Genomic DNA, 25704 nt, shown 5'->3' with positions numbered 1-25704 from the left:
GTTGAGTACACCACTCCTACTGACTTTGGGGTCACCAGGTCAAAGGTCAAGGTCACAGGGGCCAACGTTAACTTTTTGCATGAAGGCACTTTACTCGCGAACCACTGCACCCAGGACCTTCAAACTTCACTTGCTGATAGTACTTATTGAGTACACCACCCTTAATGACTTTGGGGTCACCAGGTCAAAGGTCAAGGTCACAGGGGCCAACGTTAACTTTTTGCATGAAGGCACTTTACTCGTGAACCACTGCACCCAGGACCTTCAAACTTCACTTGCTGAGGCCAACATTTTTTAATTTTCTGGTTTACGGGAGCGCCGACCCTATTTTTTGACAAAACAGAATAAAAATAAAAGTCATTTTCAGTACTTTTATTTTCATTTTATCCGCCGACCGTCCATAATTGCTGCTGCCAAAAAAAAAAGTTAAACTGTAAGGTAGAAGTTTTTTAATCAAGATCAGCAGACGCATGAAAAATGGCGGCCTACATGGATGTAAACTTTGTGAAATTAAATAGGAAAAATATACAAGTTAACAGACAATTATCTTTGGAATAAGTTTGCAGAGATAACAAGTATTGTAAGCAAATTGGATCTGAGTAGAAATTACAGAACCTAAAGCTCAACATTAGGAATAATCACATACGAAAAATGACCTTCACTATCAACGCTGATGTTGAAAAAATCTGGCGTATCACATGTACGAGATTTGTTGTCTGTATATTATAATTGGACAACTTTCAAATTCATGTGGGGCTGTCAGAAAAATACCACACTTGATAAAAAGGAAAGAAACCAAAGAAATGGCAAAATGGAAGAGCAAAAGTGAGTATCAACTTGCTAAACATAGTTTTTTTTTACTTTGGAGTCTTGGGGGTTGGAGAAGAAAAAATAACTAATACCATAATTTTCAGTAGTTCTGTTCAAAACAAAGTGCAGTTTCAATGTAAAATCACACATGTCCCTGCAAATGCTTGATAATGATACATGTGATAAAAAATTCAAACTACATGTAGTCAAAATAATTGGACAGTCAGATTAATGGTTGTTTAAATTAATATTTTTGACAGGCAATCTAATCCGAGTGCTCATATGAAAAGATTATCTCAATATTTCCTAGGATTGTGTCAAATTAGTTTGACTAAAGTTCTAGCCAGGTACTGTAACTCAAAAGATAATTATCAAACATGAAACTCTCAGCAATATTCTCATGAGTCCTGTTCACTTGAAGTATACCGATAAAATCTGTAAGAAGACCCTTTGAAAGTATGTTTTGGACAAACATTCAGACACTATATGTCACATGTGCCCTTGACACTGAGGAACACATAATGACATATCCAGTAATAAATGTTTTTTTGGATTCATAACTTAAACTAAGTCCAAGTCCCATCTCAGTGAAGAGTCTTATAAATATCTGATACTGTTGTTTAAACATCAGCCGATAAGGTTGTTATTTTGTATACACATTTCAGCTGAATCAAAATTCAGATTGTTTTGACTTGTTGTACAATATAGGTGGCACTGACAATCAGCAAAATATAAAACGATATTCAAGCCACTGAAACTTAACCAAAGCCATTTAATTTTAAAGCCAGTTTATCAATTTGTAATTTTGGCTTTCTAGTATGACAATGCCTGTCTTTTAAGACTTTGCATCTAAGGCCAATTAATATCATTTATGCAGTTATGCAGGATGCAGACCTAAAGCAGGGCGTTCGGTTGACCCGAGGTCCCGGGTTTTGACCCGCGAAAATAGAGAAAAACTTGTATTTGACCCGCATAAAATATGCCCTGTGCGTCGGCTTGACTCGCAGAAATTTAATTTGATGCGTCTCGAGTTAGAAAGTTCTGCCCCGTATCAATCAAAATCTCAGTGAATTTCAATATTGTTGCCGGCACAAACGGAAGTATGGCAATAGGCGGAGCGTCATATGTTAATTAGCTACTGACAGATGTCAATCACGCCACGCGCCGACTGACACGTAATCATCTCGCGGTTTGTATTGAGTACAATAATTACCCGTCATTATCAAAGGTGTTTATTGATCAATGTGTAAATGTTAATTGGTAAACAATGCAGCCCAAGATTAACATTTTTGTACTACTTGTTAATTATTTTGTGTGCTTGACACGATTACATGAGCCGGTCGGCCGTCACGGTCTATAATAAATTCATTATCATTGCCGAGGTTTTGTTTGGGCAAAAAAAAATAAATGCTTTAAATAAGCAGAAATTATACGTGGTATGGTGAAAAAAATGAAATTTAAAACAGGTATTTTAGCAAGAATTTTTAATGTTTACTTTCGTTTTCCGTATTTGTCACTCGTTTTCGCGACCGCCATTTTCGGACATTTTTATCATTTCTTAAGATTTTTCTAGCACAATCTAAATAAAAAGACAATAAAAAGTCTGCATTTAAGAAAAATATGATCACTCTTAGTTCTAATTTAGAAGAATTTGCCAAGAATAAAGTAAAACACCAAACCCACGCATTTCTAGGCAATGTGCAAAATAAGACAACTAAAATATGAATTTGCTGAAGAAAATCTGTAATGACTAATGTACTTGTTTTAGATAATGTCTATGAGAGTTGCATTAATAAAAGTATAGCTTGTCCCCTGAAAAGCTGATCTTGAATCTTGACTCTTGAAAATGTGACTTTGACTCTTGAAAATCTGATTTTGACTCTTGAAAATTTAGGCTGAAGAGTCAATGACTCTTGAGTTTCAGAACCTACCGAAAGCCCTGCTAAAGTAGTCATTGCATATCCCCATTCTAACAGCAGTTTTTATTCATGTTTATATAATAAGCATTATGCAATGTTCTTATGATATGTCAACTGTGGTATCTGTATATTTTATTATGAAAAACCACAAGTATATTTTTACTACAAAATAGATACATACAAAAACACAAATAATACATATCTTTGGTGACTTTGAAAGTTGCATTATTCATACAAGCTACACATTAAGAAAACAACAGTATACTGAGATGATGAGATCATATAAACCAGTTCAGAATAGTTCATTTGTGAGTGTGTATGCAATTTAAGCTTGCAAGCTTTTGTTTTCTGGGATGTACAAAAAATAAAAAAATTGTACCCTTTTGGACGTTTTATTTTTATTTATTTGGTCGACTGCTCAAAATTGGGATTTTTATTTTTATTTTTATTTGTCCCCCCCCGACCCAAACTTTTTGAAAAATCTCCCGTAAACCAGAAAATAAAAAAATGCTGGCCTGATAGTACTTGTTGAGTACACCACTCCTACTGACTTTGGGGTCACCAGGTCAAAGGTCAAGGTCACAGGGGCCAACGTTAACTTTTTGCATGAAGGCACTTTACTCGCGAACCACTTCACCAAGGACCTTCAAACTTTACATGCTGGTAGTACTTTATGAGTCCACCAACCCTACTGACTTTGGGGTCACCAGGTCAAAGATCAAGGTCACAGGGGCCAACGTTAACTTTTTGCATGAAGGCACTTTACATGCGAACCACTTCACCCAGGACCTTCAAACTTCACATGCTGATAGTACTTATTGAGTACACCACCCCTACTGACTTTGGGGTCACCAGGTCAAAGGTCAAGGTGCTGCGGGGGGCATTTGTCACCATTAGTGACAGCTCTTGTTTTTTTTAGCTCACCAGAGCACAAAGTCCTCAAGGTGACCTGTTGTAACTGGTCATTGTCCAGCATCCGTCATGTGCCAATATTTGCCTTATGATCATTCTGGAGGCCACATCTGTGACCCAATCTTTATGAAACTTCGTCAGAATGTAAGTCTTGATGATCTCTAGGTCAAGTTTGAAACTGGGTCATGTGGGGTCAAAAACTAGATCAAAGGCCAGATCAAAGGAAAAGCTTGTGAACATTCTAGAGGCCACAATTTTGACTCAGTTTTTATGAAACTTGGTCAGGATGTTTGTCTTGATGATCTCTAGGTCCAGTTTTAATCTGGGTCATTTGGGTTCAAAAACTAGGTCACATGGTCAGATGGAAGGAAAAGTTTGTGAACACTCTAAAGGTAACTGTTGCGGCTCAATCTATATGAAACTTGGTCAGAATGTTTTGTCTTGATGAGCTTTATGTTAAATTCAAAATTGGGTCATTTGGGGTCAAAAACTAGGTCAGTAGGCCAGATCAACTCTGATGAGCGATATAGGGCCGTCATGGCCCTCTTGTTTTATTAAGTGAGACTTTTCTGAAAATATTTTTGTGTAAAAAAATGAATGTAAATAAGGGGTTATGCCTTTAGAGCATCAGTATGCTGACCATGTTCACAGCATAAAAAGTGCAGTTCTGCAACTTTTTGTGAAAAATTTGACAAAAAATATCCTCGAAGGCCATAAAAACATTTAGGGTTGGGTCAAAAATTTAGGGTAGGTCGGGATACCTAAACAAGCATTTTTTTACACCTAACAGTCTATCTGTAGGAAATAGCACATAACTCTGTCAAGTATAATTGCTGAATTGTGACCCTTGTTTGACTTGGAAATTGGTTCAATTTTAGTTAAAGTCCACATTTTGTCAAAACTATTTGACTTGTGACATTGAAACTTTGAACACTTGTTCGTGGTCATGATCGCCATCGGTAATCAACTGTAGCAAAGATATTTGGCTGAATTTTGGCCCCTTTTGGACTTCAATTAAGTTTTTCGTACAGAAGTTACGTACCATTCCTTATTTTGTCTAACTGTTCGATAGATGGCTTTGAAACTTTGAACACTTGCTTTCAGTCATGCATGGTCTCTATGTGTAGGCAAGAGTACAACTTTTCTACTCACATTTTCTTTTAAGCTAGTCCATTCAAAAAATAATTCGGAACGACTATTTACATCAATTCTTTGAACAGTCAGGCTCGCTGTCAATAGACAGCTCTTATTTATTGTATAACACATTGATTTCTCTGTTCTATCTTATTAACAAATTCAGTATTGGAGGATGGCATGGTACAGAGTGATAATATAAAGGAAATACTTTTTCGATGATGTCATCTCCGACGGATTGAGTTTTGGTAAATACTGCTCTGAAACCACTGGCATCCAACAGCTCATCATACAGTTTTATTTTTGTGTTTAAACAGATGAAATTGGACCCTTTCAGGGACACAACTGATTTTCCCATGCCAAAATTGGCAGATGAAAAATTACCCTTATTTTCAGTAAAAACTCTTTTATAAATAGCCTTGTCTGGCCATCCAGTGGCCAAATGCTTGAGGTTGCTGACTTAAAATCACTTTCCACTCGTCTTTCCACTCATCGATGTGGGTTTGAGCCTCACTCAGGTTGTTCAGCTTCTTCTTGTGGGAAAGCCATCCAGCTGGCTTATGGAAGGTCAGTGGTTTTACTTGGATGCCCACCGGTGATGAAATAATGCACAGAGGGGCAGCTGGGGTCTTCCTCCACCATCAGAAGACCTTTCATTATGTTAGTGCTTCATTAAAGTCAACAAAAAACAAAACTATTTGGCCATCTGGCTCATAATGGGCCATCAGCTATATGTCATGTACGGACAGGTTGTCAAGGGGAAGCATATGAGTTTTACAAACATCTTTCATCTTTTGTTTTATTAAGGTTTGGAAGAAGATTACAAGACTGACGGGGAGGAGGCAGCCTCAGATTCAGAGGAGGAGGATCCTGTATTCATTGAAACCGTCAGGAACACCATTTATAATGTGTGCTGTGGAAGAATTCGGACAGGTTAGAAGTGTTTCTCATTAATTCCCTTTGTTGTTTATCTTTGTATGTTGAACTTGTTTTGCAAACAGTTATTCAAAGCACCTAACCTACATTTTCATCAGTAGGCCAGATAGGTAGAGCAGATCATAGAATTGATCTGCAGTTAGGCTTATGTTCTGATGATTGAATATAATTTGTAAAGGTCATTTGATTGTTACAATATTTTTTCAATAAAGGACGGGATATGATAAGGACTAAAAATGGCCCCCACTAAATATGCATGTAAAACAACACCATTCCATTGGTAATTAACTATATTTTTCAAAATCCACCAAGATATAATGACCAGACGTCGGTAATGAACCAAAAATAATTGATTATTACACCTATCTAAGACTTACGCTCAAAAGATATTTGATCATTTAGAATGGGGGTATAGAAAACTATTTTGCAATATATTTTAGTTTATATTGCTGAACCCTATAAATTGTATGTTGTCACAATACACAGTGATCCAATTTCTTGAAACAAATTTTTATTTTGTATTCTAAGACAGAATGATCGTGCAAAAACAAGGGAGATAACTCTTTCATGTAAGGACGACCAAAAACTCTTAAGAAATAAGAAATTTTTTTAGCTCACATGTCACTTTGTGACAAGGTGAGCTTTTGTGATCGTGCAGCGTTCGGCGTCCGTCGTCTGTCCGTGCGTCCGTCCGTGCGTCCGTAAACTTTTGCTTGTGACCACTCTAGAGGTCACATTTTTCATGGGATCTTTATGAAAATTGGTCTGAATGTTCATCTTGATGATATCTAGGTCAACTTTGAAACTGGGTCACGTGCGGTCCAAAACTAGGTCAGTAGGTCTAAAAATAGAAAAACCTTGTGACCTCTCTAGAGGCCATACTTTTCAATGGATCTTCATGAAAGTTGGTCAGAATGTTCACCTTGATGATATCTAGGTCAAGTTCGAAACTGGGTCATGTGCCTTCGAAAACTAGGTCAGTAGGTCAAATAATAAAAAAACCTTGTGACCTCTCTAGAAGCCATAATTTTCATGGGATCTGTATGAAAGTTGGTCTGAATGTTCATCTTGATGATATCTAGGTCAAGTTCGAAACTGAGTCATGTGCGGTCCAAAACTAGGTCAGTAGGTCTAAAAGTAGAAAAACCTTATGACCTCTCTAAAGGCCATACTTTTCAATGGATCTTCATGAAAGTTGTTCAGTATGTTCACCTTGATGATATCTAGGTCAAGTTTGAAACTGGGTCATGTGCCATCAAAAACTAGGTCAGTAGGTCAAATATAATAAAAAAATTTGTGACCACTCTAGAGGTCACATTTTTCATGGGATCTTTATGAAAGTTGGTCTGAATGTTCATCTTGATGATATCCAGGTCAAGTTCGAAACTGGGTCAACTGCGGTCAAAAACTAGGTCAGTAGATCTAAAAATAGAAAAACCTTGTGACCTCTCTAGAAGCCATACTTGTGAATGGATCTTCATGATAATTGGTCAGAATGTTCACCTTGATGATGTCTAGGTCAAGTTTGAAACTGGGTCACGTGCCTTCAATAACTAGGTCAGTAGGTCAAATAATAGAAAAACATTGTGACCTCTCTAGAGGCCATATTTTTCATGGGATCTGTATGAAAGTTGGTCTGAATGTTCATCTTGATGATATCTAGGTCAAGCTTGAAACTGGGTCAACTGCGGTCAATAACTAGGTCAGTAGATCTAAAAATAGGAAAACCTTGTGACCTCTCTAGAGGCCATACTTTTGAATGGATCTTCATGAAATTTGGTCAGAATGTTCACATGAATGATATCTAGGTCAAGTTCGAAATTGGGTCACGTGCCATCAATAACTAGGTCAGTAGGTCAAATAATAAAAAACCTTGTGACCTCTCTAGAGGCCATATTTTTCAATGGATCTTCATGAAAATTGGTCAGAATTTTTATCTTGATGATATCTAGGTCAGGTTCAAAACTGGGTCACATGAGCTCAAAAACTAGGTTACTATGTCAAATAATAGAAAAAATGACGTCATACTCGGTTCAAAACTGGGTCATGTGGGGACAGGTGAGCGATTCAGGACCATCATGGTCCTCTTGTTAATTTTATACATCTATATTGACTTACTCTCTAACTATTATGTCTGTTTCATTTTATTTCATATCAAGAAAATTTCTAAAACTAAAATTCAAAACTTTCATTTCATATGCGTTACCATAGCAACATAGAAACAGTTATGCATTTTTAGCTTGACTATACGAAGTATAAGGAGAGCTATCCTACTCGACCTGGCGTCGGCATCGGCGTCTTTCCACGTCCCCACCTTGGTTAAAGTTTTTTTACACTTTCTCTTTTTTCAACTTACCTCTGTAATTACTTGATGGATTTGATTCAAACTTGAAATACTTATTCCTCATCATCATCCACATCATCTGACATAAGGGCCATAACTCTGGCACCAATATTTCATGAATTATCCCCCCCTTTTCACTTAGATTTTCAGGTTAAAGTTTTGATGCACTTTGATGCACTTTCACTCTATCTCTGTTATTACTGAATGGATTTGATTCAAACTTAAAATAGTTGTTCAACATCATCACCCACATCATATAACACAAGATGCATAACTCTGGCACCATTTTTTCATGAGTTATTCCCCCTTTTTACTTAGAATTTCAGGTTAAAGTTTTGGTGCACTTTCACTCTACCTCTGTTATTACTGAATGGATCTGATTCAAACTTAAACAATTGTTCAACATCATTACCCTTATCATATGACACAAGGTGCATAACTCTGGGACCAATTTTTCATGAATTATTTCCCCTTTTTACTTAGAATTTTAGGTTAAAGTTTTGATGCACTTTCACTCTGTCTCTGTTATTACTGAATGGATTTGATTCAAACTTAAAATAGTTGTTCAACATCATCACCCACACCATATGACGCAAACTCTGGCACCAATATTTAATGAATTATGCCCCTTTTTGCTTAGGATATACTTATATAGTGTTTTGATACATTTTATCTTTACCTATCTTATTACTTTAAGTTGATATTTTTGACATAGACTCAGGTTATTGTGCAATATCTTCATCCACAATTGGAGTCATTAAACACCAGTGACAGCTCTAGTTTCCTCAGATGTGCCCAGTTTCACTATCCAGCATCGAAATAGTCGAGCGCGCTGTCTCCTGTGACAGCTCTTGTTTGGATTTATAGTAATTTAGCGAGTTATTTCACATACTTGATGAAATTTTAACTTTTTAAAATAAAAAATTTTGCTTCTATATCACCTTACATATTAAGTGTTGTTTTTGTTTTTGTTTCGTATATGGAATGTTCTTCTTCTTGTGTGACATTCGTATAAAACAAAACCTTCGTCTAATAAATCAGGAGGCTGCAGCGATAAAGAACTGACATAGTTGCTCAGTACTCACATGTTAGTCTAAGAAACAGCTATGCACGTGCCCACGTAATAGCTTATAAGTGATCTCTATAGTAAGTTATCAATCATGCGGAGTGATATATGCGCAGAGGTATTTTTAGTCCCCTACTGGTTGAAAACCAGTTTCGGGGACTCTAGGGATGCACTTTTCCGTCATTCCGTCTGTCCGTCCGTCCGTCCGTCCGTCCGCAATTTCGTGTCCAGTCCATAACTCTGTCATCCATGAAGGGATTTTAATATTTCTTGGCACAAATGTTCCCCATGATGAGACGACGTGTCATGCGCAAAACCCGGACCCCTAGCTCAAAGGTCAAGGTCACAATTGGAGGTCAAAGGTCAACAGGGCTTTTTTCCTGTCCGGTCCACAACTCTCCCATCCTTGAAGGGATTTTAGTATTACTTGGCACAAATGTTCCCCATGATGAGATGACGTGTCGTGCACAAATCCCGGACCCCTAGCTCAAAGGTCAAGGTCACAATTCGAGGTCAAAGGTCAACAGGGCTTTTTTCCTGTCCGGTCCATAACTCTCCCATCCATGAAGAGATTTTAATATTACTTGGCACAAGTGTTTCCCATGAGGAGACGACATGTCATGCGCAAAAACCTGGACCCCTAGCTTAAAGGTCAAGGTCACAATTGGAGGTCAAAGGTCAACAAGGCTTTTTTCCTGTCCGGTCCATAACTCTCCCATCCATGAAGGGATTTTAATATTACTTGGCACAAATGTACCTCATAATAAGGCGATGTGTCATGCACAACTTTCAGACCCCTAGCTCAAAGGTCAAGGTCACACTTAGCAGTCAAATGTTAACATAGCATGAACAGGGTCTGTTTCGTGTCCGGTCAATAACTCTGACATTCATTAAGGGATTTTAATATCACTTAGCAGAAGTGTTCCCCATGATGGGACAACGTATCATGCACAAATCCCGGACCCCTAGCTCAAAGGTCAAGGTCACAATTGGGGGTCAAAGGTCAACAGAGTTTTTTTCCTGTCCGGTCCATAACTCTGCCATCCATGAAGGGATTTTAATATTACTTGGCACAAATGTTCCCCATGATGAGACAACATGTCATGCGCAAAGCCCAGACCCTTAGCTCAAAGGTCAAGGTCACAGTTGGAGGTCAAAGGTCAATAAGGTTTTTTCCCTGTCCGATCCAGAACTCTGTCATCCATCAAGGGATTACAATATTACTTGGCATAAATGTTCCCCATGATGAGACGACGTGTCATGCGCAACACCCAGTACCCTAGCTTAAAGGTCAAGGTCACACTTTGAGATCAAAGGTCAAGAGGATTTTTTTCCTGTCCGGTCTATAACTTTGTCATGCAAAGCAGGATTTAGATATCAGTTGGCACAAATATTCCCCTGGATGAGACAACATGTCATGTGCAAGAACCAGGTCCCTAGGTCTAAGGTCAAGGTCATATTTAGAGGTCAAAGGTCAAATTCAAGAATGACTTTGTACGGAACATTTCTTCTTCATGCATGGAGAGATTTTGATGTAACTTGGACCAAATGTTCATCACCATGAGGCACCCTTGTTTTTAGAATTACATCCCTTTGTTATTACTATAAATAGATTTTATTGTAACTTTTTTGTTAGTGGCGGTAGAGAAAAATCGAGACCACTTTTCTGTGGTACAGCATGCATGTTACATCCAATTTTTAGGTGTATTTTGACCTATCTCTACCTGGTAAAGAGTTTCTTGTGGACTTATATTTTATAGATTTTTTTTTTTTTTTTTTTTTTTTTAAAGATTAATTTCCCTTTGTTGTTACTATAAATAACTTACATGATAACATTTTTATAATCAGCCAAAAAAATTCAATATGAAAACAACTGTGGGTTTTTATATATGCACATTTTAATCCAAGTGTGTTGTTATAACATATTGTATATGTAGTACAATATTGTTTATACATCATTGACAGATATCAGTTCATTATGTTATACTGCAGTAGAGAAAATTAGGTGCCTTCCAGTAGGGGACTTTGTATAGCATGGCAATACTTCATTCACTTGTTTATACTAATACGTGCGCAGATGTTTAATACTATTACGTACGCATGTAACGTAATTCTTATTACATGCGGAAGTAATAGATGTTACATGAGCACGAAGTAATTAAAACATCCATGTCCCCCTCTATGATACCTTAACTACATGTATATACATTCCTCCGTGTTTTTTTAAATCATTATAGTTATTCTAGAAAAGAGAGAGAAAACATATAACACCTGCATATGTGCCTTCATTTCAAAAGCGTATTCATTAACAGTGCAGAGAGCCTAGCTAGTGTGGGGCCCGCTTCGACTCCGGTTGGGCGGGGATGGTATTGGTTTGATCTCCGGCCCCGTCATACCAAAGACGTGAGAAATATTACTAGTAGCTCCCTTGCTTGGGTGCTTGTCATTAAAAGGGAAACTGGTTTCTCTGCTCCTACCCTGATGATGGATTCATCAGGAATGAAATGTCGAAATTGATTTATATAAGTTGTAGAACTTGCTTCACAAGCTCAATAAGGCCACCGCAGATTTGCGGATCGCAGGATCATAAGTGCGATCCCCGGACGAGGTTTTTCTTCTCCGTGACGATTTGATAAGGGGTATTGTGACTATAATCATTTGTCCTTCATCTCATAATCATGTGGGGAAGTTGGCAATTACTTGCGGAGAACAGGTTTTTACTGGTACGGAATCCAGGAACTCTGGTTAAGTTAATTGTCCGTTACTGTTGAAAAACGGCTTAAAAACACAAAACAAAACAAATCACAATCAACCTACAATAAATTATTAAAAACAATAATAAAATGACGCGTCTTTCGATATTTTAGATATTCTTTAAACACAAATATAGCTTAGCTATTTTGTTTTTAACATGGCTATAGAATCTATAGGGATTTTATCTTTTATTCATAAAATAAAATATTTCACACCGGAAATGACATGTCAGTGACATTAATTGACTCAACATACATTTATTTATGAAACTTCGTACGGCGATGAAACGGAGTTGATGAAACAATTCTGAGTTGTTGACTTACTATTTTTCATGCGTCATTTATAAAAAAGAAGTATAAAAACACATGTTTATAACTTTATCACAGACATACAGTAAAAGAATAATAACGCGGTTAATTGGTTTAAGATATTTTAACTTGTGGCTAAAAATATAGAATCTACATGTAAATATGGTTTGCAATTATCAAAGAATGGTACTTCCTGTTGGCCAGAAAAAAAAGTTTTACACTCAGATTTGTTGGGAATCGATCTCGCATACCACTGACACCAGGCATAAAATTTCATTTCAGCCGCTGTGCGTACCGATTGCGTCACAGAGACTTATGTACAAACTACGTCATATTTTTTTACATAAATGAACTATCTACATGTATCTACTAGTTGCGGTGTGCATGAGTTATCTTTCTTGTCTCTATAACATTTATGTAAACAATAACAATTTTCTTTTTAAACAACTTTAATTACAGTTTATTCTTTCTTTAATAATGCCGCATAAACAAAATCGACTTGAATATAATCCCGAAATACAGTTCACATAGATCTAAAGCACGTAACTGATCATTAAAATGTCTAAATCTACTTTCAGTTTCACTTTTGTATTAAACTCGGCTCTAAACCTACAATTTTCTTATAAAAACAACTTTTAGTTATCAGTTTCATGATTAGAACAAAACTCCCGCGTATCTGTTTGATGCCCGGTTGCTTAGAGATGAGCAAGTTATCCTGTTTCCTTCAAAGAAAAATGAGTCGTACAAATAACTTGGTTTTGAAGTTTTTAAAAGTCATAGTTTTAACGATTATGATCTTCTTTTTCGTTTTAGACAGTTAAAATTTCAATTATGGAGTTTTCATATTCTAATTATTTAGGGGGCCATTTTGCATATCTTATCAAATCCCGTCCTTTGCATTTTTTGCAAGTAACAGCATGAAGGATTGAACAAGAAGCTCAGAGCTTATTTTGAAACTCTCCTTAAAGTTTGTTTGCCTTCCTCTTACTCATGTTTGAAAGTTGTCAATTACAGGGCATACTCTGGGAAAACTGGCTAGATTAGCTGTTGGAAAAGGGCAATAAAACTTGTATCAACTAACAAGTTACTGAATATTTACATGAAACTAAACACATCAGATTATTTCATGTCACCAGATGTTTTATATGCAACTGAAAACTGAATATTATTCCTGTCAAGAAACCAGGTCAACTTGTCAATACAGAATGATACAGACTTGAAACTTTTAACAAAAACTTCTCCAACAGATCTTACATGAACTTTTTAAGAAGTGAAATCTGGACCTGCATGATAAGTGATATCAAGACCTGTTTGTTTATTTCTCTGTGATGAGGCATTGACGGAGACATTCAGCTTAAAAAAAATTGTATGCCCCTGCCATTAAAGATTAATTATTTGGTCCAGCAGATAACTGTTTAGCTTGACTATTCAAAGAATAATCTGAGCTATTCTACACACCCTGGCATCCGGCACCGGCATCACACCTTGGTTAAAGTTTTGCATGAAAGTACATCTACCTATCATTCATACAGCTTTGCCATTGCCTTGTCCATACTTGCCATTGCCTTGTCCATACTTGTCATTTCCTTGTCCATACTTGCCATTGCCTTGTCCATACTTGACATTGCCTTGTCCATACTTGTCATTTCCTTGTCCATACTTGCCATTGCCTTGTCCATACTTGCCATTGTCTTGTCCATACTTGCCTTTGCCTTGTCCATACTTGCCATTGCCTTGTCCATGCTTGCCATTGCCCTGTCCATACTTGCCATGGCCTTTTCCGTATTTTCCATTGCTTTGTCCGTATTTGTCGGAAATCCTGTGCAAGTTGCTATCTCCGAAACTAATGTAGATATTCATTAGAAACTTAACATGAGTCTTCAAGGTTATAAAAAGTTGTCCATACTTAACGTTGTCTTGTCAATTCTTGGCATTGTCTTGTCTGAAGTTAACATTGCCTTTTCCATACTTGCCATTGCCTTCATACTTGCAATTGCCTTGTCAATATTTGCCATTGCCTTGGCATTGTTTTGTCCATACTTAACATTGCCTTGTCCATAATTGACATTGCTCTGTCCATGCTTGACATTGACTTGTCCATACTTGACATTGCCTTGTCCATACTTGACATTGCATTGTCCATACTTGACATTGCCATGTCTATACTTGATATTGCCTTGTCCATGCTTTACATTGCTTTGTCTATATTTGATACTGCCTTGTCTGTAATTTGACATTCCCTTGCTCATACTCTTTTTCTATACTTGCCATTGCCTTGTCCATACTAGACATTTCTTACAGCACTTTCTGAAGGTAAATGACATCTCTTAAGATTTGCTTTCTTTGGATTATTTTCAGGGATATTAATTGGAACATTAACATTGGAAATGGTTGGGAAAGAGAGCCTGTCTTGTTCTTAAAGATGTGATCTTGAATGTAAACTAAAGGTTAGCTTGTCAGTTTAAAAACATGTCAAAAAGTGATTAGCTGTTTAGCTCACTAAATAAAAACTTGTGAAATGCTTTAAGATGCAATTTGTCAATGACATGGAAGTTTCCCCTAGGGAATGTGTGCATAACATAAGACGTTGTGTAATTGAAATATATAAGCTGGTCTATGTCTCGGAGAGGTAAGCTGGCCAGTGCCCGATCAATGTCTGAAAGACTTTGTTTGTTCTTTCCATCAGTGCTCTGTACATCATTGATGGGCAGTCAGGTTTGTGTTAGTATAGTTTATGACCTTAGGTATGGACTGTCACACAGTGAATTATGTCACATCTGTATTGTTGGCAAATTCAAGATGGGCTCAGATACACTGGCCTGCATAAAGGGCCACAGAGATCAGGAAATCTTGGCTTTAGCTCACCAGAGCATGAAGTGCTCAAGGTGAGATATTGTAACTGTTCATTGTATGGTGTTATCCAGCATCCGTCTTGTGTTGTCCATCAACATTTGCCTTGTTAACACTCTAGAGGCCACATTTGTGACCCAGTCTTTATGAAACTTGGCCAGAATGTTTATCTTGATGATCCCTAGGACAAGTTTTGTGGGGTCAAAAACTAGGTCAGTAGGCCATATCAAAGGAAAATCTTGTTAACACCCTTAGAGTCTAGAGTTTAAGTTAGTTTGAAAGTCATGAGAATTGGTCAGCATGTTTATCTTGTTGACCTGTAGGTCAAATTCTAATTTGGGTCATGTGGGGTCAAAAAGTAGGTCACCCGGTAAAATCAAAGGAAAAGCTTGTTAACACTAGAGGCTACAGTTGTAACCCAGTCTTTTTGAAACTTGGTCAAAATGTTTGCCATGTTGATCTCTAGGTAAAGTTTGAAATTGGGGTCCAAAACTAGTCCGTAGGCCAGATCAAAGTAAAGTCTTGTAAACACTCTATAGAGGTGAAGGTTTAAGTTTGAAACACATGAGAATTGGTCAGAATGTTTATCTTTAGACCTCTAGGTCAAGGTACAATCTGGGGCATGTGGGGGTCAAACACTAGGACACTCAGTCTAATCCTAGGAAAGCTTGTTAACACTGTAGGGACCACAGTTGTAACCCAGTCTTTATGAAACTTGGTAAGAATTTTTTTTTTTATGATCTCTGGGTCAAGTTTGAAATCTGGTCATGTGGAGTCAAAAACTAGTCAGTAGGCCAGATCAACGTAAAATCTTGATAACACTCTAGAGGCCACGGTTAAAGTTTGAAACTCATGAGAATAGGTCAGCATGTTTGTCTTGATGATCTCTTGGTAAAGTTTGAATCTGGGTCATGTGGGGTCAAAAACTAGGTCACCTAGTCAAAGGAAAATCTTGTTAACATTCTAGAGGCCACAGTTGAGACCCAGTCATTATGAAACTAGTCAGAATGTTTGTCTTCATGATCTCTAGGTCAAGTTTGAGAAGTTAGGTCATGTTGGTCAAAAACTAGGTCAGTAGGCTACATCAATTCTGCTAAGCGATATAGGGCCATCAAGGACCTCTTCTTTAGATAGTCTCAGGGGTTTGTATTTGTTCCAGATTAAAATGTACTACCAGCCATAATATATTCTCTATGGTTTTAGGGATTTGTGTTATCATACATGTATACTAAAAATTTAACCAGTGTGTCATTAATAGAATCTTTTAACCTTTAGCCTGCTAAATTTCTAAAACGGACTGATCTATCATCATAATGGCAGTACCACTTATTATTTGAAGGGATCTTCAATGAAAATTTGCTGATGGATCTGCTGGCTGATCTTGGTTTGCACTGGTCGCATAGGCCAACAGCAAGCTAAAGGTTAATATTTACTCTTTCCTGCTTGCTTTCAAAAGCTTTGGGTTGTTTATTCTGCGTAAGATAAGTATATAGCTGCAATACACAGAATATGTTTGAGCAAGCTTACTGGTCCTTTGATAAGTTGACTTCTGCAAAAGTTTGTTTTAGTGTTAAAACATAACATGACCAACATTCATATGTGGGAGTGGCCATATATATAACTGGTGGTGACTGTGATTATATTTGGGTATGCACACTTGCATGTGCTTGCATATAAGTAATACATGTGAAATTTGGCTTAAGTTATTATAATATGTGTATCCCCTTTATTAGCTTGACTATTCGAAGAATAAGTAGAGCTATCCTACTCACCACGGCGTCGGCGTCGGCGTCACACCTTGGTTAAGTTTTTCGTACCAGTCCACATTTTGACAAAGTCTTTTGAGATAAAGCTTTGAAAATTTCAACACTTGTTTACCATCATCATGGCCAGTTACAGGCAAGAGCACATAACTCCATCAAGGATTTTGGCTGAATTATGGCCCCTTTTGACTTAGAAATCATGGTTAAGTTTTTCGTACCAGTTCATATTTTGACAAAGTCTTTTAAGATAAAGCTTTGAAACTTTCAACACTTGTTTTCCATCACCATGTCCAGTTATAGGCAAGAGTACATAACTCCATCAGGGATTTTGGCTGAATTATGGCCCTTTTTGACTTAGAAATCTGGGTTAATATTTCGTACCAGTTCATATTTTGACAAAGTCTTTTGAGATAAAGCTTTGAAACTTTCAACACCTGTTTACCATCACCATGTCCAGTTATAGGCAAGAGTACATAACTCCATCAAGGATTTTGGCTGAATTATGGCCCCTTTTGACTTAGAAATCTTGGTTAAGTTTTTCGTACCAGTTCATATTTTTTGTAAAGTGTTTGACATATGGCTTTGAAACTTCTATCACTTGTTTAGTATAATAGTCTCTATCTGTAGGAAAGAGAACATATCTCTGTCATCTATTTTGGCTGAATTATGGCCCTTTTTGGACTTTGAAATTGGTTCTGTTTTCATACAAGTCCATGTTTTGTCAAAACTATTTGACATATGGCTTTTAAACTTAGAACACTTGCTTATCATTATGATTTACATCAGTAGGCAAGAGTACATAACTATTTTGACTGAATTATGGCCCTTTTTGGACTTTGAAATTGGCTCATATATTGCCATTTAGTGCAAGACTTATCGAAATCAAAGTAATACAGGAACATTGTTTGTCTAATATATTTATTTCTTTTGTCTTAATATCCGTGGAAATATTTTGACCCCATTCTTCAATCAATTCTTCGAATAGTCGAGCGCGCTGTCATCAGACAGCTCTTGTTGCACTCTGAAGTACAATATAAATTCACCATGTTATGCTTATATTTTCTATGCACTTGTAGGAGTCATCTATGTTAAATCTTTGCTGTTTTTTTCTCTTACACTAGATGTGAAGGCAGCCAGGTTAAAAAGATGACACAGTTCCTACAGAATTACAGACAGCTGTGGAATCTGAAAGTTGATGCATATCTAGGTAGGAAAAAATCACTGAATACATTCAGTTATTGATTCACATTAATAAAATTCTTTTAGTGGACATGCCCATGAGCTGTTCCAACTAGATTAGAGCTAGTCAGATCATTCTTATGAATAAAGGGTATCAGCTCTTAGTATTGAAACAAAACAAATTACAACTAAAAAAAAATGAAAATATTGAACAACAACCTCTTAAAATGACTACCAATTTGTTCTGTCTGTGTGAAGATTGAATTGTCTGATTGGAAATATAAGGCCTAAATTAAAAAATGGTTTGTTTGTAGTGCTCAGACCGACCCATCAAAATAGTCCTGACCCCAAAATTTTTTTAGGCAGTCCAGGGGGCAAATTTTTGTTTGTTTTGTTTTGATCCTGTTTGATGCAAAATGCAATTTCAGCATCTGTTTCTTAATATACAACAGATCATTCAGCATGTAGTTTCTAAATTAGTACATGACCACAGACCGCCGACATCTTTCGCGTTTCGGAAGTCTCAAGTTACGATACCAGACTGTCAGCAGGGCTGTAAAATTCCACTCGCCCGCGAGTTAAAGTCTGGATAGGACGAGTGGACCGCTGTATACTCGACCGATCGGCGAGTGGTTTTTACGTCGTTACTTTACCAAATTCAGAAATTACATCACGAATAAATACCTGGATTGACAGGAATTTACCCGCGAATAGTAAAGATATCAAAACGTCATGCCGGTTATTTTCCATTCCATGAGCACATGCGACTTACATCGCCGTGACTTATGTTTATCGACATCTACACAGAAAACGCGCTTAGTGCATTCATTTTTCAAAATAATCGCTTCAAATTTTCAACATTGTTTGAGAAGTGATACAGTTTGATTAATAAGATAGTGTAATAGCTGGAAATCTGATAACCGAACTTTCGTGTATCCGGTTATCATTCACTTTACGAACCAGTACTCGCCATGTGTAAAATACAGATTTTAATCCAGTTTCCTTTAATGTATGTTTAGTACTGACATAACACTTTGATTTCATCAGAGAATCTTTGCTTGTTATAAATCACTTTTGTTAATATTTTGATTTCCAGCATTCCTGCATGATGTATTTACAAGTTGAATATGTCCGCCATTTTTAGCTCACCTGTCACAAAGTGACAAGGTGAGCTTTTGTGATCGCGCAGCGTCCGTCGTCCGTGCGTCAGTCCGTGCGTGCGTAAACTTTTGCTTGTGACATCTCTAGAGGTCACATTTTTCATGGGATCTTTATGAAAATGGGTCAGAATGTTCATCTTGGTAAATTCTAGGTCAAGTTCGAAACTGGGTCACATGCCGTCAAAAACTAGATCAGTAGGTCTAAAAATAGAAAAACCTTGTGACCTCTCTAGAGGCCATAATTTTCAATGGATCTTCATGAAAATTGGTCAGAATGTTCACCTTGATGATATCTAAGTCAAGTTCGAAACTGGGTCACTTGCCTTCAAAAACTAGGTCAGTAGGTCTAAAAATAGAAAAACCTTGTGACCTCTCTAGAGGCCATATTTTTCATGGGATCTCTATGAAAGTTGGTCTGAATGTTTATCTTGATGATATCTAGGTCAAATTCGAAACTGGGTCACGTGCGGTCAAAAACTAGGTCAGTAGGTCTAAAAATAGAAAAACCTTGTGACCTCTCTAGAGGCCATATATTTCATGAAATCTTCATGAAAATTGGTCAGAATGTTCACCTTGATGATATCTAAGTCAGGTTCGAAAGTGGGTCACGTGCTGTCAAAAACTAGGTCAGTAGGTCAAATAATAGAAAAACCTTGTGACCTCTCTAGAGGCCATATTTTCCATGGGATCTGTATGAAAGTTGGTCTGAATGTTCATCTTGATGATATCTAGGTCAAATTCGAAAGTGGGTCACGTGCCATCAAAAACTAGGTCAGTAGGTTAAATAATAGAAAAACCTTGTGACCTCTCTTAAAGGCCATATTTTTCAATGGATCTTCATGAAAGTTTGTCTGAATGTTCATCTTGATGATATCTATGTCAAGTTCGAAACAGGGTCATGTGCGGTCAAAAACTAGGTCAGTAGGTCTAAAAATAGAAAAACCTTGTGACCTCTCTAGAGGCCATACTTGTGAATGGATCTCCATAAAAATTGGTCAGAATGTTCATCTTGATGATATCTAGGTGAAGTTCGATAGTGGGTCACGTGCCATCAAAAAATAGGTCAGTTGGTCTAAAAATAGAAAAACCTTGTGACCTCTCTAGAGGCCATACTTGTGAATGGATCTCCATAAAAATTGGTCAGAATGTTTATCTTGATGATATCTACGTCAAGTTTGAAACTGGGTCAGCTGCGACCAAAAACTAGGTCAGTAGGTCTTGAAATAGAAAAACCTTGTGACTTCTCTAGAGGCCATACCCTTGAATGGATCTTCATGAAAATTGGTCAGAATGTTCACCTTGATGATATCTAGGTCAAGTTTGAAACTGGGTCACGTGCCTTGAAAAACTAGGTCAATAGGTCAAATAACAGAAAAACCTTGTGACCTCTCTAGAGACCATATTTTTCAATGGATCTTCATGAAAATTGGTCAGAATTTTTATCTTGATAATATCTAGGTCAAGTTCAAAACTGGGTCACATGAGCTCAAAAACTAGGTCACTATGTCAAATAATAGAAAAAACGACGTCATACTCAAAACTGGATCATGTGGAAAGAGGTGAGCGATTCAGGACCATCATGGTCCTCTTGTTGTTATGAATGTTCGCGCATGAATTTTGGTAATTTTGCAGGGAATGCTTAAATGACTGATTTATATTGCCATAGAATACTGTTTTGTTAACTTTGATTGTTTTAAAAGTAAATCTTATTCGGAAGCGAATATGTAATTAGCAAACTTCAGGAATATTCTGGAACGCTCCGTGTAACTATTTGTCTGCTTTGAACGCGCAATGCTGGAAAATGCTGGAACGCTATATTTTCGTCTCTATTTTGGTTTATCGGAGACAATTATATCAGTTCCCCTTCTTAAATCAATTCTTTATATCTGCCCTTACCTTTTAATCCCTTTATAGCAGCACAGTTTATGTTAATTCCATATTATTTAATGTTTACTGTGACTTGACCCGATTACACTGACAGCGCGCTTTTTGTGTCAAGGATTTTGATTGGTCCCCAGCATTCCAGCATCCCTTCCAGCATTGCGTCAGTTATAAAAGGACGCACGTTCCAGCAATCTGGGTCAGTTGCAACAATAACAATAACATTGATCTACTTTTAAAGTTCGATCTTCAACAACTTTCAAAAATGCAGTCAAGCTCTGAAGCTTTAGGTACAAGCGGTTTACCAAATTTCCTTTACTATACTATCGCTATATTCTAGAATCGTGAATTATATCGTAGATCTCTATAAAATATGGTTTTAGTAGAACTTTGATAAAAACTAAATGGCTGAAAGTAGTTCTTTGCAACTGGTTCATTGCTGTGTCTGCCTTTAATCTCCTACGTGTTTATCATTTTTATTGTAAGAAGCATATTTTGTCGTTAATATATTGAATACGTTATCGTTAAATTAAATAACATATAAAACTCTGAACTTCATTACTGTTATCATTTAAAGTGTATTTATAGGATCAGTTCCTCCACCATAGCCCGATCCATATCTACAACAAACCATTTTATAGAAATGGTTTCTTCGTAATCCGTGCTCTTAGTCACAAACAACTTTCTCACCACTGGCTCAACTTTCGCACTCAGCTTTCTCCACCAAAACTGATCATCTGAAACAACGTAGATCTTCCACTCGACAAGACTGACACAGCGATGATGCGATTTACTCAGCGAATATGATAAGAGTGAAGATTAAATATTCCTAGTCCATCCTGTGTACGTATTTGTCAGAAACACAAAAGCCTGGGTGCTTACAATATCGACAGAAATGTAGGCAAATTTCCATAAAAACGATCAAATTTTCATATAACTATTTGTAAAATTTCAAACAGCGCGATTTTAATTATTTATTTCTTTCTAAAAGTAAATAAATGAAACATACTATGGTCATAAAATTCAGACTTATGACCAGAAAGTACAAAAAACAGAATTAAAAATCTTAAATAATGAAAAAGTGGCAGCAATATAAATACATGGGGTAAAACTACTTTTGGCGAACGGATTTCTGTTAGTGCAGTCACGTAAATGGAAATGTGGTTTTAAAATAAAGCAGTATGATGTCGTTGTTGTTTTTAATAAGTTTTAAATGAATCTTTGGACATTTATTTTTTACACAACACTTTGTAAGATATTCTTCCTTAAAAAAGACGTAAATTCCATGATGGCAAATAGGTCACAGAGGTAGGATATCCACTATCATCGTTTGACACAATTACCTGTCAGTTTATTCGTGATATTGCACATAGCTTTAAAAAAAAAGAAATTTTTTTTATTATTCAGTATTGATTTCATCTCAATAATTTAAAGAACCGAGGCGGTACGATCAGACAGTGATGTTTCACATGGCGCGAAAACTTTACGTAATGCCATGACAATCTCGGGCAACTATACCGCTTTGATCTCCACTTCGGATGCCATGATACCGACATACTTTTTTTAGCTCTTTGAGGAGGTTTTAATTGATGAGGAAAACAAGGTCAATTACTTAGTTTATCAACAGAATAATTACCGATAATTTTCTTTTTTCTCGCTTTCAATACAAGTGGGTTGATGGTGATTATTGTGTCTCTATTTTTGGGACACTTTTCAAAATAATTACTTTTCGGGAAATAAGTCTGTTCCTTTGTTTGTTCGTTTTGTCCTCGTGTGTTGGCTTTGTGTGTGTGCACGTGTATGTGTGTGTGTGTTTGTGGTATACACGTCTGCGTGCTGTAGGTTTCGTTTTGGGGAGGCTGCGATTTTGGTACATGGCATTCCCTGTTTAATATTTGTCTTTGTTTTTTTGAGAAAGTGAAAATAACAAAATATTTTATGCTGTCTTAACACTTTAGGAAAATATGGTAGGGGGAGACTGTGATTATAAGTACTATCGATGCAGTTATTATAGAGAGCAACTGGGTGGTGGAGACGACCAAAACAGAGAGAAAGAAAAATAAGAATGTCTGCTGTAAAAAGGAAATTTAAGAAGAACAAATATGCTTCTTTAAAAAGGAAGTGTAGTGTACAAGAGAAGAATATTTTCTACATTTGAAATTTACTTACTGAACATGTAAAAAAACTCCTTTCATAAAAATGACAATATTTTATATTATGTCAATTGTTAGGACAAGACTTAGTGAACAGTCACTAAGGGTGAGTAGATTTTACTGCCTACTAGTCCTGCAGGGCGAGTGGTGCGAAATTGTTTTTACACCCTACTGAGTACCGCCAAATGAACTATAATATGGTTTTTAATCCCCCGCCGTGGCGGAGGGATTATAGGAATGGTCTGCGTCCGTCCTTCCGTCCTTCCGTCCGTAACAAATTCGTGTCCGGTCCATATCTCCTAAACCCCTTGAAGGATTTTCATGAAACTTGGGTCAAATGATCACCTCATCAAGACGATGTGCAGAACCCATGAGTCAGCCTTGTCGGTTCAAGGTCAAGGTCATAACTCAAGGTCAAAGTTTTGAGCCTGCCATTTTGTGTCCGCTCTATATCTCCTAAACCCCTTGAAGGAATTTTATAAAACTTGGGTCAAATGATCACCTCATCAAGACGATGTGCAGAACCCATGAGTCAGCCATGCCGGCTCAAGGTCAAGGTCACAACTCAAGGTCAAAGGTTTGAGCCTTCCATTTTGTGTCCGCTCTATATCTCTTAAACCCCTTGAAGGAATTTTATAAAACTTGGGTCAAATGATCACCTCATCAAGACCATGTGCAGAACCCATGAGTCAGTCATGCCGGCTCAAGGTCAAGGTCACAACTTAGGGTCAAAGGTTTGAACCTTCCATTTTGTGTCAGCTCTATATCTCCTAAACCCCTTGAAGGATTTTCATCAAACTTGGGTCAAACGATCACCTCATCAAGGCGATGTGCAGAACTTATGAGTCAGCCATGTCAGCTCAAGGTCAAGGTCACAACTGAAGGTCAAAGGTTTGAGCCTTCCATTTCGTGTCCACTCTATATCTCCTAAACCCCTTGAAGGAATTTTATAAAACCTGGGTCAAATGATTACCTCATCAAGACGATGTGCAGAAATTATGAGTCAACCATGCCAGCTCAAGGTCAAGGTCACAACTAAGGGTCGAAGGTTTGAGCCTTCCATTTGGTGTCCACTCTGTATCTCCTTAACCCCTTGAAGGATTTTCATCAAACTTTGGTCAAATGATCACCTCATCAAGAACTCATGAGTCAGCCATGTCAACTCAAGGTCAAGGTCACAACTGAAGGTCAAAGGTTTCAGCTCTGTATCTCCTAAACCCCTTGAAGGATTTTCATGAAACTTTGGTCAAATGATCACCTCATCAAGACGTTGTGCAGAATTCATGAGTCAGCCATGTCAGTTCAAGGTCAAGGTCACAGCTAAAATCAAAGGTTTTACCCTTTCACTATCCATAGCAGTGGCGGGGGATTTAGCTGTCTTTCAGACTGCCTTGTTATAATTATGAATCCATCACTTCCTGTGTCCAGATTAATGATATTGGGTACACAGAATTTAGACAAAAGATGTAACAGTTGCCACCATTTCATTCCTAGCAAAGATGTAACAGAGGCCACCATTTTGTTCCCATCAAAAGATGTAGCTGAGGCCACAATTTCATTCCTGTCAAAAGATATAACAGAGACCACCATTTCATTTCTATCATTAAAAAATGTAAAACAGGCCACTATTTCATTCATACCAGGGGAAGGACAGCAATCAATTTTCAATACCTACCTCTTTTACCACCCCTTCCCCACCACTACCAGGTTGAACAGCTTTGGAGGTCTGCAGTGAGGTCATTATAAACTTTCTGTCTCTACCTGTGTCCAGATTAATGACATTTGAATACTCAGAACTCATAACAGAGGCCACTCTTTCATTACTGTCAAAAGATGTAACAGAGGCCACCCTTTCATTCCTATCAAAGATGTAACAGAGGCCACCATTTCATTCCTATCAAAAGATGTAACAAAGGACTATTTCATTACTGTTAAATGATGTAACAGAGGACACTATTTCATTCATATATATCTAACATTTCCAGGGGGAGGACAGCAAACTTTCTTCCTTACCTACCTCTCCCCACCCAACCTCACAACCAACAGGTTGGACAGCTTTGGAGGTCGGTAGTAGGTCATTATAAACCTTCTGTTTCTTCCCGTGTCCAGATAAATGACATTTGAATACTCAAAGCTTAGACCAAAAATGCATCAGAGGCCATAATTTCATACACAAAATGTCTGACAGCATCTGTAGTGAGAACAACTGTCCTGTAAAAGGTTTTGGGGAAAGAGAGTTGGGAGTGTCGAGATTGTTTGGTGTATTCTTAGTCTATATATCCACAGTAGTGTCATTCAGTTCAAAAAAAAAATTGACTGATTATATAATGTAAGATCTGGTTAAAAATGTCTGCATGCAAGCATGTGCAAGTTTGTGCTTTGTGAAATTACTGGTAGAATTGTCAGCCATGCATGTTCTAAATTAAAAACAAAAAAAACCCAGAAAATCCCTACGTACCTTCTCACTCCTAAAAATCTGGGTCGGAGCACTACAAACAAACAATTTTTTAATTTAGGCCTAATGGAACCCTAGTG

The 25704-nt window shown here is 37.2% G+C and overlaps 1 long non-coding RNA gene across 2 annotated transcripts in view; it reads left to right on the top strand.

Moving 5' to 3' along the window:
• Positions 1 to 5579: 5579 nt before the first annotated feature.
• Positions 5580 to 25704, top strand: part of LOC123559740 (uncharacterized) — a 98702-nt gene continuing 78577 nt past the window's right edge. For both annotated transcript variants that reach the window (XR_008368488.1, XR_008368487.1), the window contains exons 1-3: positions 5580 to 5708; positions 14542 to 14630; positions 17918 to 18003. This is a non-coding gene — a long non-coding RNA (uncharacterized LOC123559740). The remainder of the gene's footprint in view (positions 5709 to 14541; positions 14631 to 17917; positions 18004 to 25704) is intronic.

Source organism: Mercenaria mercenaria, chromosome 18, assembly GCF_021730395.1.
Source record: "Mercenaria mercenaria strain notata chromosome 18, MADL_Memer_1, whole genome shotgun sequence".
Classification (NCBI taxonomy): Eukaryota; Metazoa; Mollusca; class Bivalvia; order Venerida; family Veneridae; genus Mercenaria; species Mercenaria mercenaria.
Note: the sequence above shows the minus strand (reverse complement) of the source record. Positions and strands in the feature narration are given on the sequence as shown.